This window comes from Cynara cardunculus, assembly GCF_001531365.2.
Source record: "Cynara cardunculus var. scolymus isolate 2C chromosome LG 2, CcrdV1, whole genome shotgun sequence".
NCBI lineage: Eukaryota > Viridiplantae > Streptophyta > Magnoliopsida > Asterales > Asteraceae > Cynara > Cynara cardunculus.
The window spans coordinates 58,130,769-58,148,467 of NC_037529.1; the positions used below are offsets into that span (position 1 = coordinate 58,130,769).

The 17,699-nt window shown below is 31.9% G+C and overlaps 1 pseudogene; it reads left to right on the top strand.

Annotated features, from left to right (window-relative positions):
• The first annotated feature begins 10,926 nt into the window (after nucleotides 1-10,926).
• On the top strand, nucleotides 10,927-13,270 carry LOC112506202 (annotated as a pseudogene).
• Nucleotides 13,271-17,699: the final 4,429 nt, after the last annotated feature.

Below are 17,699 nucleotides of genomic sequence, written 5' to 3' on the forward strand. Positions count from 1 at the left end.
GTTAAGAATATGAAATAACTTTTAATAATTTATTTGGTGCAGAAAATAATGTAGCACGTCATTAGAACTGAATTACTACAGTTTACACAAACTTTTACACCACTTTGTTGGAAGAAATTGTGCAAATAATTGGATATGGACTAACATCATTTGAACATTGTTACAAATACTAAAATATTTTGCGTTTTTTCTGGTTGGGGCATGTTTTAACATTTTATTCGCGCAAGGCATCAAAAAGCTCTAGTTGACCTTGTTCACTATTCATACTGAATGTTGATGCCAGAGACACGTGTCGCTCTCTCATTTGTCCTCCCGGTTCATAATTGAAAATCAGTTTTCATTTGAACTTCTTTCTCTCTACACACACACACACACACACACACACACATATATATATATATATAAGTAATGAAGTGATCCTAGCCCTTCATTCGGTCAAGATCGGATTTGACTGATTAATAATTGCGGCATTAACTGGTCAAAATTTACGGCTATGTGAAAAATAGATGGGGTAATTTTGTAACTTTTACAGATAGGCGGCAAACAGGCTCATAAATGAACCTTTGTGATTCACATATAAACTATATGTTCATATGTAAACTCGTGTAATTCACATATGAATTATTTTTAACTGATTTACATATGAACTAATCAATTGATTCACAATGAACCTGTGTGATTCACATATGAATTATTTACTAGATTCACATATGAACCCGTGGGTTCATATGTGAATCAGGTAAATAGTTCACATGTGAACTAAAATAACGGGTTCATATGTGAATCACGAGTTCACATATGACCTATTTGCTACATATTTATAAGAGTTACAAAACCATCCTTTTATCTTTCGCATATCCATGCGAGAAATTATCCGAGGCTACGAAGTCAAAGTCGCAAATGTCGAACAAATGAAGGAATAAAATTACTTATTTTACTTCTCAAATACTTAACATTTCAAATGAACCTTTCCCATAAAATTGTGAGAACCTTAAGAACCGGTGCATCATTGCTATTTCGCAAGATTTTTTTTTTCTATTTACGACTTGGATTTAGTGTATTGATTAACATATAAATGTTTCACATTGTGTTTGTTTCATGATATGAACATTTTTATGTGTTTGTGAAACAAAAAACATAACTAAAAAGTTTCACATTTTGAACCAAATAAATATGAAACAAACACATTCTGAAACAAATATATGTTAATCAATATATTAAATTATAGACTTAGACAGAAAAATCATGTGAAATAATATCTTACTACTATAATTCTCAAGTTATTACGATATATATGGTTCTGACATGATTAAGCTCATATATATACAGAAAAAGAGGGAGAAGTTCAGAGGAAAAATCTTCCAAAAAATGGAAAACTAAGGAACAACTAACAATCGTTAGATAAAAAAGCATCAAAGGTCTAAATTAGAATACATATTTGTAAATAGAAGGAAATGTAAGGTTATTTAAGTAAGACTTTAATTGTATTTGGGGACATAATACAACTTTTTTGGATGCTCAATTCTCTAATGTTACCAGATGTTTAATAGCTGTTAAAGTGAGGAATATATAAATGGAGAAGATCACTGAAAGTTCTTGTTATAGAATCATTTATGCTTCAATGTGATTCCAAATCCTCTTTAGTTTTTCCATTGTGTTGTAAGAAACCTTGGTGGCCTTGAAGATTATGCACTCGTGAATAGATAACAAGATTCAAACATTCATTTATTCTACTCTTGTTTTTCTAGGTTTTACGCACACATGAATATGAGGAAACCATCGTTCACATACTCATGCAACCCAAACACTGAAAGACTTTGAATATAATGTCTCATTCACATGTGCATTCAACCCTTAACATTGAAGGATATTTAACAATTCGGTGATTTAATTATTAACAATTATATATTATCACAATGCAACTACTTTTATTAAAATTCATACTGGATTTACTCAAACTCATATATAGGGGGTGTTTGGGATTGCTTATTTAAAACAACTTATGTTTTTTTGTAAAAATGCTTATTAACTTATGTGGTATTAAACCGGAGTTTTGCAAAAAGTGTTTGGATTAGCTTATAGTGGAACCAAAAAACAATAAGCTGATAAGTTGTTTTTTAGTATTTGACAAATTTTGTTTATATATGTAAAATGACCAAAATGGACAGTCTTCAATATTATAGACTTATGGGAGTGTTGAGGATTGCTTATTAACTTATTTGATTTTTTAACATGTAAAAATTTATTTTTCATCAATTTATAATAATATCTTTGACAAAAATTTATATCAATAAGATTAATAATTTGTATCAATAAGATTAATAAAACATGGTTAAAATGGTAAACTGGTAATAAGCAGTTTTTTCATAAGTCAAGAAGGATTAACTTATCAAAAACTGCTTATTACAGATTTGGCACCGGTATAAACAGACTAAAGTAAGTCAAAGAATACCTAAAATAAGCAATCCCAAACACCCCAAAATAAATTGAGAAAATGGATTCTCATTTGTACTATTACATTCATGTATTTTAACATTAAGAAAATTGTTTTTCTGTGTTACTAAGAAATAGAATAATTTCTTTAACAATAGTGAGAAACAAGTGGTCGTGGACTGTGTACGATCAATAAATTATGTAAAACAATTGGGAATATGAAATATAACATATATATTCACAGTATCAGAGGTGAGAAATACCATTTTCAAACCCGAGACCTAGTAATATGCGGAATCCTTTTCGCCTACCAGGTGAACAGAATACCCACCAAATTCGGGTAAAACCACCATCCCTAAACTTGGGTTGAGTGTATTGAATTTTCTGTCCATGTTTTTTAATTTAAATAAATGATTAAGTATATCAAATATATTATCGTTAAAGTAACGATTTTAATTTTTTGAATATAAGAATTTAGCAGGTCTTAAACACTTCGGAGAAAGCCAAACGAGCAATAGTATAAGGAAAATGGCTAGTTGATCCACAAGTAGTTTCTGTTTTGCTTGTTTTGGATGTTTTTAGTTATCGCATGTTTCTGATATGTATAAAACAAATAGTGGTTTTCAAACTTTATATTATTTTTAGTTGTAAGACTTCCACCATGTAATTTGGTTTAAATTTCCAAACCTTTAAGAGATTTTTTGTTGCTTCGTATTTGAGGTTGAAGATTTTTCTTGTCCCGATGTTATCATGCAATGTTTCATTAACGTTTATAACAGTGATACTTTATGAGTTAAGGGAGGGTGTTACATAAAATTGATACAAAAACATTTACAAATATTTAAGGCTACTCTATATGTCGGACTCAACTATTTAGATTTGATGGTGGCACAATATCAGATCAAACACTTAGAATGTTTTAGGATTTCAATTGTAAGCCTAGATCCGAAAACGAGAGGATCTGGTCGAAAATCCAAAATCATCCGAAGTATCCAATTTTTTGTTATTCTAAATACACCTTATAAGTAGGATACCCAATCAGCCTTCCAAATAGGGTTCCGAATGCAATTTTTTATGAGTCTTATTTTGTAATATGATCTAGTCTAAGCAAAGTTTTTTCAACAAATTGATGTCCTTCAACAATTCAAAGACTAGTTGAAGAGAAGTTAGATCGAACCAAAAGTAGAATGGTGAGCCATCTAGCCATAATGAAGACCAGCTACCAGATAGTTAGATAGTTTGACAAGTACTAGCTTACAAGACGGTTTGGAATGAAGACTTAAGGACCAAGTTTTAGTCACCAACTTCCACTAACTATGGTCATGGTGCGGGAACATGTCCAACATGTTAGTAAAAGAAAGAACACAAGTATGTTTACTTTATTTTCTTTACTGTTGTTTCTACCCACGAAAGATGAGTTAGACCAACAAATTTCTATATTATATCAAATGGCTAATATGAAAAGTACAATGGTATATGAATCAACAAATCAGATAAAGATACACGTTAAAGTTATGTTTTTCCATTTAATCCATGAATTGCTATAAAAGGCAGTCATTGGTTTCATGAAAACTTGTCCATTTAAAGAATTTTAGAGTGCAAATTCTAGGCAACCCAATGCCTTAACCCTCTAAGGATCGTTCTTAATATTTAGTTTTTTTTTTTACTATTTAAGATATTCCTTGTTAGTGTTTATTTCAGTGTTTCTCCGTGAGGAAATTTGTAATCAAAGTAGATTTTTTAGGATATATATTTTCCTTTCATCTCTCCACAACAAATATGTAATTCTTAGTTATATAAATCACACCGAGTTAAATCTGTAAATTTATGGTGTTTGTATTCAACCCCCTCTACGAACACATGGCATGTAAGTCATTAACCATAATGGGGTCAACGAGTGATATTAGAGTAGCTTATTTAATTTTATAATCAAGATTTTCAATGAATTCTACTTCCAATAAAATGACTCTCTTGCTAAACCTTCTCGTTTTAAAAAAGACAAAGTTTCCCTTATGCCTCTTTTCCTTGTAGTTGTTCACAATCAAATGCATAACATCCCCAAAACTGGTCCCTTTGTTCCTATTGCATTCATGCTTGGTGATTTTGTGATGAAAATGACCAAGCTGTTGGTCTAGGAAGGCATATTGCCAAAGAACCAAATCAGTGGATTGAGGATGACAATAAAGAAGTTGCCTTAAGCATCAATGCAAAGAACCATCACCGCAATGCCTATCTCAGATGATGTCTACCGGTTTATCATGAACTTCTTTACCGTCAAAGATATTTGGAACCCTCGTACTATTCTATATGAATGCATATGGGAAGTTGTAGTAACCCAAATTTTAGTTTTTGGTGAAATGGAAGTTCAGGGCTGATTTTGGCACGTGATTGATTTTTTTGAGGGACTATTTTTTTATGTTTGGGCTATAAAAGAGGATTTATTCTCTTTCTTTCTTATGTGTGTGGTTTTTATTTCCGAAGGCGAAAATTTTATGAGAATAATAGAATATTTGAAGGAGGAGAAATTATCGTTGGGTGGCTCTTCAATTTGTAGGTATAGAATTCATCTCCTTCTTTAGCAGCACCTCCCTTTATTTTGGGGTTCCTATGTTTCGGGGTTTTTATTTGGTGATTTCTTTAGTTGTGAAAATATAATATTTTTACGGTTAAAATCCTCATTGGAGTTTAAGGTGATTAGTATTTGAAGTTTAAAAGCAAAATCTTTAGGGTTTTGCTAATCACCCATAAATTTGGGGTTTTGAAAGATTGGTTATATTTGAGATTCTTAGCATTAGCTTTTGTTATATTTTGAAAATCGTGGTTGGATTGGATTTTAGGATAAAAGTTGGAGCTAATCGATTTTGGGGAAAAACATGCGCAAATGGGGACTTGCACTACTTGGTGCACTACATAGGTCGCGGTGCAGGTCGCGTAACCCCACTGTTTGATTCTTTTCTCGTTTTGGAGTAGGATTAAAACAATGTTTTATAGGGTTGGTTTAAGGATTATAATAGGTGTATTTTAGATAATTAAGGTGGTTTAACATATTTGCTAATTTGGTTAATTTATGGTATTCAGTTTGAGAAAATTTCACTGTTATGACTTGTGATGATATGCTGAGCATTAGGTGAGTTTTTTGTACTGTTTTACTAATGTCATAAGAAACTTTTTAATTGTACATGATTTACAAATGTGCATTGATATTTATACGGGAATGCTTTATTTGTATATGTTTTATGTTTTATGAAAATGTGGTGTCACATGGGTGTATGTTGGTCGGGTAACTGTTAAGACGAAAGTAGGTGCATGTAGGACTATAATGGTCCACATGTGAAATATCGATTCGTCATACTATGAGAATTCATTTCTTGTAGTCCCATTGGGCAAGTATAGATTGCGATCTTGTCAAGGTTATCACAGACATGGTATAGATAGCAATCTTGCCAGGGTGATCACCTTATTGTAAAAGGTTTTTGGTGATCGTTGCGAATGATTACTTGGGTGGAAATGTAATCATGCAAGTTTGTATTTGTCTTGCATATTCTTATGAGAAATGATATGGAAATGTTATTTTCCAATATTGTTGTTGGTTACAAGGAATTCACTAGACCTTTCGGTCTAATCCTTGTTTTCATAACTAATACATTTTCAGGTCTATCATGCTGAGATTTCTAGCATGGGAAAAAGGGTAAGTTGTAAACCTTATGCTGGAAGTGGGTTCATTTACTGGATCTCTTGTTGGTTTATCGTGTATTTTATGTTTCCAGTAGAGACTCGGGTGGTTTGACATCAGTAAGACTATTAGCTTTGGCAAGGATTGTCTCTTTTTGTCATTATTGTCTGAGGTGATCTCGGGAAATTAGTGTCAAAAGGATCCTTGATGGCTCGGTTATTTTAATTTTATTTATTATTGTGGTTAGAATTATTCTACCTGTCACGATCTTTGAGGAGATAGGTGGAAAGTTGTATTATTGTATCCTTATTGAATCGCATGGTCGATGATTTGTTTATTGTCTTTGATGTGAATCTTTAGAAAACTGGATCATTACAGATGTAAAGTGTAGTAAGAGAATCAGTCTCATTCACATTCATATGCATTAGGTGTTTAAACAACATATTGAACATTTATAATTTCTTAATTGTTATTAAGCACTAATTGTCCCAACATCGCAACCAACTCATATATATAATGTGAGGTCAGGCAACTTACATGCCTTTGAATCGCACACCCCTACTGTATACGCTTCCTACACAAGCTCCATATTTGTGTTTTGATTTAATTGCATTGCCTAAGCGAACTTCTATGCAACTCCCAACTCACCCTCCGATTTGTCTTTATGACACACTTTCTTACGCAAGTTCGCCAAATTCGCATCTAAGATTACTTAAAACTCATGGACTTTCACCAATATAAACTAGTGGCATAATGAAATAGTATTTGGCCACACTAATACTCAAAGTTTCTTATTTTTTACATATAAAAATACCCAAAAATTATATGTATATATTATGTTATAAGGAAAAGGTTCATTTTGAGAAGTGGTAAGTATTTGAAAAGTAAATAAGTGATCCTAACCCTTCATCTGTTCAACATTAGGGGTTTGACTGTGAAGCAACGGATAATTCATCGTATGGGTATGCGAAAGATAGAGGGGTAGTTTCGTAACTTTTACAAATAGGCGGCAAATGGGTTCATATGTGAACCTGCGTGGTAGAGTCTATATGTGAATCAATTAATTAGTTCATATGTGAACCTGTGTGATATAGTTCATATATGAATCATTTAATTACTTCATACGTGAATAACAAGGGTTCATATGTGAATCACAATAGTTCATATGTGAATAAGTTGATTAGTTCATATGTCAATCACACAGGTTCATATGTGAATCAGTTAAATAGTTCATATATGAATTACACGGGTTCATTTATGAAGATATATATAGTTTACATGTAAATCACACGGGTTCACATATGAACCTATTTGCCACTTATTTATAAAAGTTACAAAACTACCCCCTCTATTTTTCGAATAGCCACAAATTTTGATTAGTTAAACCCACAATTCTTGACCGATCCGATCTTGACCATATGAAAGGATAGGATCCCTTTCTTACTTCTCTAATATTTACCACTTCTCAAAGTAACCTATGGCTATGTTATAATATGCAATTAAATTACCAATAACATAACAAAATGTGCTTTGATATGTGTTTCTACCTTTTGACCATATTTTAGCAACATGTAACACCCATTTTTCTTTAATAGAGGCCTTAAGGCCTCCCCCTTACTCCATTAACATGTTAACCATTTTAAGAACACATGATGCTATTAAAGCAATCGTAAAGGAGAAGTTTTATGCTGAAATTTCCTTGAATTCATTGATAATCACTTAACTTAACAAATCATCCTTGGTTGCTCATATGCCTTCAACATAGGTGTCTAAACAAGCTAAGTCTAGTCGAGTAGCAGGTTATTCGAGCCCGACTTGAAAAAATAACATTAGTAGGGCTTGAGCTTGAGCTCGAATATCTTTTTAATGTTTGAGCTCGAGCTCCTGCTCGTTTATGAGCTCGGATTCGAGATCGATTAACTCGTTTGTTTCTTAAGCTCGATTGATTTTTATATTTTGACTATATAATTTGTATACGTATAAACATGTTTCGCTTGAAAAAGTGTATGGTCGAATGGCACGGCTCGACCCAACTTGACTTGTAAAGTTTAATTGAGCTTTAGAACGAGTCAAGTCGAACATTAGTGTTTTGGATCTCGACTCGTTAAGTTAAGCAATCTTTATTTTATGTTTAAGATCGACTCGAGCTCAATCGTCTACACATCTACTTCAACGCATACCAATGCTCATAAAATTCTATTAGAGCTTTTTCCTAGAAAATTTCTCTAGATGGGTCTCCCAATTTTATTAAAACTTCTTCACTATTGTAGTTGCCAAACTTGGCAGCTTTAACCTCTATCCATGTTCATTCGAACGTGTTCTCTCTAACTACCCTCTTTGACTTTATCCTTACCCTTACGTCAAAAATTAGGGTTTAACACCTTCAAATAACATGTTTTAGACCGTTCTGTTTCTCAAAATCAAGGAAATCAAAAAGTACGTTATTTTGCGCTAAAAATGATAGTAAATCCTTAAAGATAGCACGTGGTGCATACATGATTAAACTGAACATGATAGGATGACTGGTATGATCGAACAAGACTGGACTGGACAAGACAACTTGTCTGTCTGGTGTTTGGTACGACAAGGACTGGATAAAACATGAGTAGACAAGTTGCTTATGTAAATAGTTTGATAAATTTATATCAGATAATAGTTATAAATGATACAAATCGAGTAAATATTTAAATGATTTAATTTATAATACACAATTGTCATACATAATTACACACACACACACACACACACACATATATATATATATATATATATATATAATACCAAATTCTAATGAAAAATTTGATATAATTGATGGTAGTTCAAAAACCCCAATTCAAACAAAGAAAAAACTATGTTTTATTCAGTTTAGAAGACTCTTATGAAGTGGCAGAGCGTAGTAGAGGTTGTTGCAACGACAATGGTGGTCGGAATAGAGACAATAGTGACTTGTGGATGACATTAACGTGAAGATGGTGGACAATGGTGGTGGTAGCGCTCAATAGTGGTGAAGGAGGTAGTTATGGCTGATGTGGTGGAGGTAAAGGTGGTGGTGGGCAATGGTACTAGTAGCCGATAGAGGTGGTCGACAACAATGGCTGTAGAGGATGTAAAGATGGTGGACTAGAGGCTTAATGGAGGTTGTTGCAGCGACAATGGTAATGGAGGTAAAGGCGATGGTGGGTAGTGGATGACAGTGACTATAGAGGATGTGAAAATAGTGGACAATGGTGGTGGTAGCAGCGGACAATCAGGCCCGTCGCATTGCCCGTTACATCTGTTACATAGAACAGGGCCCCCAAATTTTTGGGGCCCAATATTTAGTTATTCACATTTCACGTACTAGGCTCCAGCAACGGTTCGATAACTCACAACGGGAACAATAAGTTAGGAGACGCTGAGTCTTTGATCAGTTCCTACTTCCTTGCAGAATCCTAAATCAAAGAATTCGATTTCAGTTTTTCGATTTGAGCAGAATCAACGAATTTGATTTCACATTTCAGTTTTTCGATTTGAGTAGCATCAACGAATTCGATTTGAGCATATTTCTATTTCAGTTTTTTCATTTGATCATTTGATGGTTTTTGGTTTTCCTTCCTTTTGTCGTGAACTCGTGATTTACGGTTGTGGAGCTAAAAATTAAAATCAACGAAATGATTTCGGTGAGTTTTGTTGAATATGATCTTATTCAATACTTATTAGTTAATAGTTAATAGTTAATAGTTATTGGCTTATTGCAATAGAGGGCCTTTGAATGATTCATGTAATCATGTTATAATCCACTAATGCTTTGTTTTCCAATGATTTCAATTTTCAAACATGAAACACAGAAACATGTAAATAGATAAATGCATGAATTCATTGAATTCGATGAATATGGTTTTGCACGATTGGAATTTGGATCAAGTTTGAACGAAATGGATTAATGGAATATGACTTGTCAATTGTCATTTGTGAAATTATGCATGTTATGAGATTTTGAGTTTTTTTTAAGACTATCAGTAGGCATATCTATGGAATCCACTATCCAGATTTTAAGTGTTTGAGAAGGAAGGAACAATAGAAGATGAAGAAATTAAGAATTATGTTTGATTGTTTGTGTTGTGGATGACAAAGTTCAGTGTTCTATGATAAGTGTCAAACTAGAGATTTAATCAATTTGATCACAGTTACTTGATTACTTAGGGATTCGGGGGAGTAGCAATTCTATCAATGAAGTCGATAGTTTCGGTTACTGAGTTTGCTTTACGTTTTGGTTTGGATTATCGATTTTGTTCCTAGTTTTGATTTGGGTTACCGATTTTGCTTTACGTTTTGGTCTAGATTACCGACTTTGTTCCTAGTTTTGATTTGGGTTACCGATTTTGTTCCTAGTTTTGATTTGGGTTACCAATTTTGTTCCTAGTTTTGATTTGGGTTACCGATTTTGTCTTTAGTTTCAGAAATCAAAATTTTATATTGTTTACTTGATTTTTGCAATATGGTCAAAAGCTTTGGGTCTTTGGGACTTGGGAGAACCAAGAAGGCAAGAATCAATATCACTCAATCCTTAATCCTCAAGCCAGGTTGTTTTGTTCATTTATCACTTTTTACTTATTTCAATCTCATTAGTCATTATGTCTTCTAGGGTTAGAAAGTATGATTCTCGATGTCAAAAACGTAAAAAGAAAAAGAGAATTGAAGAGATAATAAAGTCTCAAAGAGGATGTCTTGATAAGTTTGTCAATAAATAATCACAATCTTCTCTTGATAATCAACATGTTGATGCTTGTTATGACAATCCTAATTTGAAGAATTTAGTTGGCAATCAAAATGACTTCAATATGGATTTTGGTAATGTTAATGTTAATGCTTCTAATGATGTTCTTGATGATACTAGTGTTGATGATGCTACTAATTTTAATGTTAATGTTAATGCTTCTAGTGATGTTCTTGATGATACTACTAATTTTAATGTTAATGTTAATGCTTCTAATGACATTCTTGATGATATTAATGTTGATGATGCTACTAATGTTAACGTCAATGCTTCTAATGATGTTCTTGATGATATTAATGTTGATCATGCTACTAATATTGTTAATGATGCTTTTGATAATACTAATATATTTGATTCCATAAATTGGGATTTTTTGGATTCTAAAATGATTGATGTGTTAGTTGTAAAGGGTCCTAAAAGAGACTTGTCTGTTCAAAAGGGCTCTAAAGATAAATTTTCTAAACGATTTTCTGGCACATGGTATACTAGAATTTTACCTAATGGGGAAAAGTGTGATAGAGATTGGCTTGTATATTCGGTAGAGCTCGATAAAGTATTTTGTTTTTGTTGTAATTTAAAAAAAAAAAGACATATAAAAGGTCAGTTACCAAATGATGGATTTGGAGATTGGTCTCACCTTAGCACTAGACTTAAGGAGCATGAAACAAGCATAGATCATGTAATGAATATGAAAACATGGTATGATTTGCGCCTAAGACTTCAAAAAAATCAAACCATAGACAAAGTTGCTCAAAACCAAATAGAGAAAAAAAAGTCATTGGAAGAAAGTTTTGGTAAGAATTTTTTTCTATTATAAAATTTCTTGCAAAACATAATCTTGCATTTCGTGGCTCTAATGGAAGATTGTATGAAAGTAGCAATGGTAATTTTTTAGGCTTGATTGAAATGTTGGCCGAATTTGCCCCAATTATTCAAGATCATGTTCAACGTATTACAAATGATGACTTGCATTTTCACTATCTCGGTCATAGTATTCATAATGAGTTAATAACTTTGCTTGCTAGAATAATCAAGTCTGAAATAATTAAGAAGGTAAAAGAGGCAAAGTATTTTTTCGTTATTCTTGATTGCACTCCTGACATAAGTCATCAAGAACAAATGTCACTAATACTAAGGTATACAGATATCTCTTCTAAAACTGTTAGCATCGAGGAAACTTTTTTAGAATTTTTAGAGGTAAATGATACCACGGGCCAAGGTTTGTTTGATGTTTTACAAGCTGAATTAAAGTGTCTTAGTCTAGATATAGATAATGTACGAGGACAAGGTTATGATAATGGTTCAAACATGAAGGGAAAACATCAAGGATTACAAAAGAAGCTATTAGATATAAATCCTGGAGTATTTCATACTTCTTGTGCTTCTCATAATCTTAATTTGACTTTGTGTGATATAGCCAACACTTGTGGTAAAGCTAGAGACTTTTTTGGTATTATTCAACGTATATATACGATATTTGCTAACTCTACTAAAAGATGGCAAGTGTTTAAAGATAATGTAAAAAGATGGACAGTTAAGTCATTGTCAATGACTCGTTGGGAGAGTCGTATTGATAGTGTAAAATCTATAAGATTTCAAGTATTAGATATAAGAGAAGCTTTGCTTGAAGTAGCTGAAATTGATAATGATCCAAAAATTAGAAGTGAAGCAAAGTCTTTAGCATAAAATGAGCTTGGTGATTTTGAGTTTCTAGTGTCAATAGTGGTTTGGTATGAAATATTATATGCGGTAAATTTGGTTAGTAAACAATTACAGTCAAAAAGTATGTTGATTAATGTTGCTATTGAACAAGTTAAGGGGTTGATTTCTTTTTTTGAGAGGTATAGAGAAACAAGGTTTTTAGATGCCATAGAGTCAACAAAGAAAATTGCTATTGAATTGAATATTGATCCATTATTACCTCGTAGAGGTGAAATTCGAAGAAAAATACATTTTGATGAAAATCCAAGTGATACATCTGAAGTTACTTCACAATCTGCTGATGAATCATTTAGAGTTAATTTTTTTTTGATCATGCAATTGCTTCACTTAATAGAAGATTTGAACAATATCAAGAATATGAAAGTGTTTTTGGGTTTTTATTTACTTCTGATAAGCTCCGTTCTTTGGATAATACGTGTTTGAAGTCTTCTTGTACTAATTTTGAAAATGCACTAAGGAGGCAAGACCAATCTGATGTAGATGCGAATGACTTGCATGTGGAATTGAAGTTACTTCAAGATTATTTACCAAATCAAAATATGGGACTTATTGATATTTTGAAGTATTTGAAGAATGTAGACTGTTTCTTTAATGCTATTATTGCTTATAGAGTTTTGTTGACTATTTCTGTAACTGTAGCATCTGCCGAAAGAAGTTTCTCAAAGTTGAAGCTGTTGAAGTCCTAATTGTGCTCCACAATGACACAAGATAGACTTAACAAACTTGCCTTGATCGCGATAGAAAATGACTTTTTGGATAAAGTTGATTATGAAGAACTCATTGAAGACTTTGTTTCGAAGAATGTTAAAAGAATGATTTTGTTTAAGTGAATTTCACATGTTACTTTGTCATTTTAAGCATTTTTATTGTTTTATATTCCAAGACTTTTAATATGATGTGAACTTTTTTATTTTGTCTTGTTTATTTTCTTGTTTTAGATGAACTATAATAGTAGTACGTGGTAACAAGTGTAACAGGGCCTCCAAAAAGATTAGGACGGCCCTTCCGACAATGGTGGAGGAGGTTGTTATGACCGGGGTGTTGTAGGTAGAGGTAGTGGTGGGCGGTGGCAGTGTTCGTTATATCAATGATGGTTATGGTGGAGATGGTCGATGATGGTTGTGGAGGTGATGGAGGTTGTAGTAGTGAAGGTGACCAACAATGGGTAGTGGTGGCTGCCAGTGGCCGCTGGTGGTAGTAACGGGGACGATGAGCAGTGGTGACCATTAAAACAAATATGGTATTATGGTTATATCAAATAAAGAAATAGATTAGTAATTTCTTTTAGTTTTGGTTTCATCTTGTTGCATCTGTTTTGGTGCTTTGTTTTTCATCCCATACAATCCGGTCTTTGTCTTTGTCCCTAGCCATGCCAAACATAGGCTAATTAATTTTTATACTGTTTCATGTCATACCAAACATGAGACGATAAGTTTTGTCTTGTACTATCTCAAACTATCCCAAATGGTCCCATATATACCAAATAGAACTAATCACATAAAAAAATAATTGAATATAGTATAATTAATTTTTTTTCCGTTTGTTTATTTACCGTAATAAACAATAAAAACCTTTTATTTGTATAGAATTAATAGACGGCTATAAATATTATACACTAAAAACAAATACGTTTGTTTATATCATTTTCGTTGTTTACAAGTCGTCACCTCATTGGTCATAATGCACATGGTTAGAGCCTCTATCACGGTTCGTTGGTTTCAAGTTCTATTTCACTTTCTCGTGAATTATTTTTACCTTTCATTATAGTACTATCTGTAGGTTTTTGGTCGGACTACTACATAACACGGAAAAATAAATTAAAGCAAGTCCAAATAGGACGGACCCATAATCTATATTATATTATAAAGCATTTGATAAAAACTAGTTTTTATGCATGAAATACTGTTTATTGATGCATATTATTTAAGATTCAAAATTACAAGTAAATTGTGCGTAAGTACAACTTATTAAAGCTTCATGTTCGAATTCGTGTAACTAACTGCAGATAAACATAATTGAATATAGTATAAAGATCTCATTTTAAATATAAAAATCTAAAAAAATTAGGATAATTATTCAAATTTAACAAAATACTTGATCATTATCTTTATAAAAAAATTATATTATTAAATCAAAATAAAATTTTGAATTAAAAAAAAATACACACATAAAAAAAATTAAATAGTTAGTTTGCTACTAATATTAATTATTATTTTTTCAATTTTTTATGATATCTTCATACTTATATTTTATTCAAAAACAAAAACATTATTTTTTTCCCTCGAAACCACATAAAACTGACATCGACTGAGACAAAAAAAACATTAAAATCGAGATGTATCTCGCTATATTATACGGGTAACCTTCCAGTTATTTTTAAATAATGGCATCATTATATCATAAGATTTAAAACTACATAAAATTTTCACAAAATCCTAGTGGATATATTGGTTGTAATTATGTAAACTTTTATTCAAATAATAATTTTTTTAAATTGTTTAACCCTTTTTTTTTAAAAAGAAACTATTATTTATCGGGATTTCATATATAATTATTATTTTTTTAAAAGGATGAAATTTGAATATTAATAAACAATATTTTATTAATAATGCATGCCATTTTTGTGTGACCACAAAAATATGATGTTTATTTCTTCTATTTATATTATTTCATTAAACAATAAAAATAGATTTCTTAACGATGTACGGACAACTAAATAAATTTTTATTCACTATAAAAATGTTAAAGTTCATCACAAAAGTTGTGTGTAATTGGTTTGAGCTTGTTCAGAGTGTCTGGAGGTCCCATGCTCAAATTCTAGGAGGAATAAAAATCATCTTATGGCCACGGAGGTTCAAATGCGATGATTTCGGGTTACCCACAAAGCATGTGGTCATTTTGGGATTAGTCGGCTTGCATAGTGGGTTAGATATCTAAGTTAATAAAATGTTAAAGAAACAAAAAAAAAATCATAGGAAAATACTTAACAGCAAAAATTCAGTTCATACTGAAAAATATTAAACAATCTGATTTTAGGATCAACTTTCCACTTTGAGAGCATTGATTGCAATACCGGACACAGTAAAGATCGAACCATGTTGTCATCTCAAATCAGACTAGGTAATACTAGACCAAGTCACCAAGACCAAACTTTTTTTGAACGAGCCCGAGACTAGGTCAAATCGATGGTATCGATTCGGTCTTTACCTTGTCAGATTTGAACAGGTCTGGACTTCTTTTAGACCACTTTAAACCAAAGTTCTAAATGACATGAGGCATGGTGTGGTAGTAAGGTCAAACCTATAATTTTACTATTACTCAATTAGTCGATGATATTTAAAAAAATTAAATTAGGTTATATATTAAAAACTAAGAAGTAAGACATTAAAAAGGAAGAAAAATCAAAAATTGCATAACAAAAACCAGTGCATTAGGTCATCGCGTGCTACAGGTTTAACATGACGTGAGACACGAGTTTTAAGCCATAGCATGCCACGACAGCTGTTACAGTGAGCTTTTTTGAACATTGTTTTAAACAGATTTTGACCAAAACGAGATTTTTTGCCTACAACTTTAGTTATGAGCCGTAAATCAATTCATCCACATGCATACTATTAGATGGAGTGACACCACACATTCATTTCGTGCTATATTTCACTTTTTGGTGAACTGTTTTCGACCTTTTCTTTATGATACTGCTCCACGTTTAATCATATATAAAAGTATATAAAGTTAGAAGACAACAAATATTTACGTATATGTTATATCTTTTTAGCTTTTGATCCATTTGTCCTGTTGAAATAGTACACAAATTATATTTTGTGGTGATAATTGGGATGAAAAGGGAGTGAAATGAAGTGGGAAATCCGTATGACTTTTGTTCTTTTTTAGTAGAGGATTCAAAACTAGATTTGAAATATGGTTTTGGGGACCATTTCAATAAATAAATAAATATATATATATATATATAGAGAGAGAGAGAGAGAGAGAGAGAGAGGTTGGTTCAAATACTAACCCATTTTTTTGTGTTAACTATGCTAACCAACATCAACCAATCATGTTCCATCTTCTAGTTAGGTTCAAATGTAACTCACATATTAAGTATAAGGGTATTTAGGTAATTTGTCATTTTTATATAACTCCCCAATATTTTAATTGGGAGTTAAAAATCTTAAAATATCACTAATTKATCTTCATGTAATAATGACATGAAGTTTCACATTTGTTCATCTTACTGATTTTTACATTTCATTCTTCCTACAATGGTTTTGATATTGTAAATTTCAAAAAAGTCCATTTTGTAAAGATTTCGTTCACGCACATGTAAAGATTCCGTTCACGCACATGAAAAAGCTAAAAGCGTCTACGAATACATTCGGAATTCGAATTCCGAAAGTGAAGAAAATGATCAAACCGTTCACGCACATGTTCACTCAAACGTCGACATATGTGTTCACTCRTGCACATATGTGTTCAATTGGTTCACACAATATGTCCATTTGGTTCACACACATGTTTCAATTATTCATTAGGTTCACACATTGTTTTGATGAAGATTATGAACCTAATTTTTCAATTGTTCATTAGGTTCACACATTGTTTTGATGAAGATTATGAACCTAATTTTTCAATTGTTCATTAGGTTCACACATTGTTCATTAGGTTCACACACATGTTTCAATCTTATATGGATGTCGTCGCCTGGTAATCCTTCCAAATCCTCCATTGTTTTGAGGAAGATTATGAACCTAATTTTTAGCTATTGATTTAAGATATTGATCGATGAGATTGACGGTTTCTTTATTGATTGGAGGTTACATAATAGGCTGACAAAATAGGATACGTTAAGATCATTCACTTTTTACAATTCTACCCTCAGAACCATTGTGAACCTAATTTTTTTATTAATATGGTAATTAAATAATTTAATTTTTAGTCTCAATAAATGACAACCGTTGGATGTTTAAATCAACGACCAAGATCGGTTAACAAAGTTAACACGATAATCTTGGTTAGTATTTGAACCAGCCCCTATATATATATATATATATATATATATATAGAGAGAGAGAGAGAGAGAGAGAGGAGCGTTCAAATAAAAACTTGCCCCATTTG